Source organism: Oncorhynchus gorbuscha, linkage group LG23 (assembly GCF_021184085.1).
Source record: "Oncorhynchus gorbuscha isolate QuinsamMale2020 ecotype Even-year linkage group LG23, OgorEven_v1.0, whole genome shotgun sequence".
NCBI classification, from domain to species: domain Eukaryota; kingdom Metazoa; phylum Chordata; class Actinopteri; order Salmoniformes; family Salmonidae; genus Oncorhynchus; species Oncorhynchus gorbuscha.
In genome coordinates, this window is record NC_060195.1 from 6,029,830 (window position 1) to 6,034,648 (window position 4,819).

Genomic DNA, 4,819 nt, shown 5'->3' on the forward strand with positions numbered 1-4,819 from the left:
TTTTTTTGTTGGGGGGGGTGTTTTTGGTGATAGAATTCCCGCCAAAAAAAAGGTAATAGTCGATTTCTCGACTCTTTTTGTTGTTTTGTGGCCTTGAGTTGTGTCCCCTCACCTCTTGAGCCTGAATCTCTTCTCAGTTCAGAGTGCCAGTCTGTTTGAGCCACTACCTTGTCAGTCATTGTCATGTTTGGCTTAACAATGAGCAATGGAATTGGCACAAACAGATCTGGGACCAGGCTAATTCGGTTAAAATATTCAGTAATTTTATTGTTTTGGTGTATCTATCATGAAGGTGAAATCTGGACATGGAGTAAAAAATCATTAAATGGCTGTCCATTAAATAATTTGTTGTGTACATTATAGCCTTAATGTGGTGGAAAATAAATACATTTAACATTGACAGTCTAAACATCTACAGTCTCCCGCCCCTCAGCCTCGCGACTCTCCCGCCCCTCAGCTTCGCGACTCTCCTGCCCCCTCCCTCGGTCTCGCGACCCTCCCGCCCCCTCCCTCAGCCTCGCGACCCTCCCGCCCCCTCCCTCAGCCTCGCGACCCTCCCGCCCCCTCCCTCAGCCTCGCGACCCTCCCGCCCCTCCCCTCAGCTTCGCGACTCTCCTGCCCCCTCCCTCGGTCTCGCGACCCTCCCGCCCCCTCCCTCAGCCTCGCGACCCTCCCGCCCCCTCCCTCAGCCTCGCGACTCTCCCACCCCCTCCCTCAGTCTCGCGAGTCAGTGCATACAGTGGGTGTGTCCCAAATGGTACACTATTCCGTGTAAAGTGCGAGTAAATCGTGTCATGTGTATAATCATAGTAAATAGAGTACCACAGGTACGAGTCATAATACCCATAAAACATTTAACATTACATTTAAGTCATTTAGCAGACGCTCTTATCCAGAGCGACTTACAAATTGAACCTAGCGGTCAAACAGGGAAATGGTTCCAATAGTTTTTCCACCAGTCATTTTTCCTATAGGGGATATTTAAAACATTTAAATAAGGGCTGTGCTTTCTTTGTGGGCTTACCCTGATGTGACATTTTGATGTCCGTGTAAATCTCAGACAAGGTGACTGTTATCAATATATTTACCCCCCCCCCCCCCTCAATAAGGACATGCCAAATATCTGCTCTGGTAGCTATCATGAACTACAAATGCCTCATCTGGACGAGACTGTCGCCATTGAGGCAAAACTAAGAATTTCTGGATTAACTGTAATGAATAAATTGGTTACATCGTCTATAAATGGACAATTTTGTGAACTGTGAACTGTGAACTTTTTAAATTGACACTATTTGATAGCAACGGTGTCTGCTAGAGATGACGTACACGGATCTTGTAGGGATTTGTAGTTTTACGTGTCTACTTTTTGATGCTAATTAGCATTTTCTAACCCGTGTGTAAAAATAGAGCCAATTATATTGATAAATCAGCTTTGTCCGAGAGATTTACACGGCCATCAAAACATCACGCCAGGGTAAGCCTTTCCTGTGGGGGAAAAACTAGTGGATAAATGATGGGAACAATTTCCCTGTTTGACCGCTAGGTTTTATGGGTATTATGACACCCCCACTTTGGGGGCTCGAGAACAGCCTTTTTCATAATGAATGAGAATATTTGTATATGATTTCATTTTTATACATTTTATGTGCTCTATGAAATTGGAAAATATTTAGATTTTGCCATGTTAAATAATTTTCTTAGTGAGAAACATAAGAACAAGTTAAGTCTGGAGCTAGTTTCAAAACAAAGCCTTCAAAATGGCAGCTTTGGTATTTCAATGAGCAATGAGCAATATTTTTTTTTTGGGGGGGTTGAATATGATGATGGTGCAGTATTTTCTTTGTCCTCCAGAGGACGTACAAACCCTTGGATTAGATACAGTATTTCTGAACGGGGTGGAATGGAAAAAGAGTCGTGTTCTCCAGGAAACAAAGACATGCAACAGATGGGATAATGTTTTCACCCAGGGCCTGTTTACAAGGTACAGTTTAAGCCTAGTCCTATACACTTCCATGGGAAGTGTTTCTTAAATCTCTGTTTGAGAAACCAGCTCTCAAATGGGTTATGGTTTACATTCTCAAATGCCAAAGAGCAATAAAATCTCAGTGGCCAGGAAAAACTCCCCAGAAGAAAGGAACGATGCTTTTGGTAATCCAGAATGTATTCTATACCTTTTATTTTAACTAGACAAGTCAGTTAAGAACAAATTATTATTTACAATGACGGCCAGTGGGTTCACTGCATGGTTCAGGGGCAGAATGACAGATTTTTACTTCGTCAGCTCGGGGATTTGATCTTACTGACCCCGACGCTCTAACCACTAGGCTACCTGCCATCATGTCACTAACATTGAATGTAAATTGTTTACTATGACAAAGAACGGGAGATGAAAGCAGCAACCAGAAGAACTAGCATGGGATGGAACGAGATTGAGAAGACAGAGCAGAGTGCGCGGCAGAGGAGTCATCAATGGCCTATTCCCCCTGGGGAGAGATGGGCATAAATCATTTAAACTGGGGGGCTTTTTTCCTACTCTATTGCATTAACTGCTCATAGTCTACGGTCAAATTCCTCAGGCATGTCGTTCAATCATCTGAGCATACAGTATCTGTTTTCCATAGGGGGGATGGCCCTTTTTCGTTAATCAGTCAACACTCAAGTATAACCACTTCACAACCAGACCACTCACTGATTAGTTAACCAGCTTCCTATAACACGGTCATGAAAAGAGGAACACGCAAAACATAATTTGCATATGTTGCATATTGTCAAGACCTCAGGCTTCACCGGCAGTGCAGGGAGTGTTTTTCAATGCTTTTTCTTTGTTTTTTACCAGACCAACAACATATATTACCGTTTTTCCTTTTTGATAGCTGACGAGATGAACTGCTCTTCTAGTTATTATGAGAAGTATTACTGTAATGAAAGTTCCAGATAGTCTGCATAATTAAATAACATTCAGCTCAGACACCCATACATACCCAGCAAGACATGCCTCCAGCGGTGTCGTCACAGTTTCCCGATTCACCGCAACACACAGTATTACGCAGAGCCATGAACGCAAGGAACTCCCTCCTGTCTCCAATTATTCAAGCTAAACAAACGCACAGAAGTGCACAGACACATTATTGTTTGTACATTGTTGCATTTTACATTTATGTGACTGTCCTTTTCTATCGCTAGCTTGGTTTACATCCAATTTGGGACAGATTTCTATGCAGATATTCTAAAACAATATGCGCATTTTCCAACCAGAGATGCGTTTCCATCAAACGGATTCATTGCGAATCAAAGGTTGTGTGTAATGAGGTAGTGCATATAACAATGACTTTTGCGGTTATATTCCCATGTACCGAATGAAAAATACAAGTTACTTGGGTTTCCATCGCACTTGCAACTCTACTGATGGTTTTGTCTCAAACTGTTGCGTTATATAGCGAATGTTTTGCCGCTCTGACATTGCTCGTCCATACATGTTATATATTCTTAATTTCATTCCTTTACTTAGATTTGTGTATATTAGGTTTATATTGTGAAATTGTTAGATTACTTTAGATATTATTGCACTGTCTGAGCTAGAAACAAGCATTTCGTTACACATGTCATAACATCTGCTAAACACGTGTATGTGAGTGGGCTCACTCACAATTTTGCCTAAGAACACAGCCATGAATAAAGAATGTTACCAACACATCCTCCGAGACCAACTTCTCCCAACCATCCAGGTCCATGGCCAGGAAACTCCCCAGACCTCAATCCTATTGAGAACTTGTGGTCAATCCTCAAGAGGCGGGTGGACAAACAAGAACCCACAAATTCTGACAAACTCCAAGCATTGATTATGCAAGAATGGGCTGCCATCAGTCAGGATGTGTCCCAGAAGTTAATTGACAGCATGCCAGGACGGATTGCAGAGGTCTTGAAAAAGAAGGGTCAACACTGCAAATATTGACTCTTTGCATCAACTTCATATAATTGCCCTTATTACACTCATGAAATGCTTGTATTCCATAGTAACATCGGACAAAAAAAATATCTAAAGACACTGAAGCAGCAAATTTTGTGAAAAATTACATTTGTGTCATTCTCAAAATGTTTGGTTCACGACTGTGCAGTGTGGGATTATTATGGATAAGAGCGATATTACTTCATTTTGTCGAACGGCAGCCAATCATCGATGATCATGTCACCAGAATATGACCCTGGATATTTATTGAACGGAGCATCAAGCTCATCACCGTGCACTTTCACCACCCCGTGAAGTTCCTCATCATTTATTTCATCTGTATACCTAATAAACTGCATGATTTCCTGAGTCGTAATGGGAGGAGCACACAACAGATGGTTGTGGTTCCAGTTTACTTCAATATCATCAAATGTATTTATTTATCAAGCCCTTCTTACATCAGCTGATATCTCAAAGTGCTGTACAGAAACCCCAGCCTAAAACCCCCAAACAGCAAGCAATGCAGGTGTAGAAGCACGGTGGCTAGGAAAAACTCCCTTGAAAGGCCAAAACCTAGGAAGAAACCTAGAGAGGAACCAGGGGTGGCCAGTCCTCTTCTGGCTGTGCCGGATGGAGATTATAACAGAACATGGCCGAGATGTTCAAATGTTCATAGATGACCAGCAGGGTCAAATAATAATAACCACAGTGGTTGTCGAGGTGCAACAGATCAGCACCTCCGGAGTAAATGTCGGGTTGGATTTTCATAGCCGATCATTTAGAGAGTTTCTACCACTCCTGCTGTCTCTAGAGAGTTGAAAACAGCAGGTTTGGGACAGGTAGCACGTCCGGTGAACAGGTCAGGGTTCCATA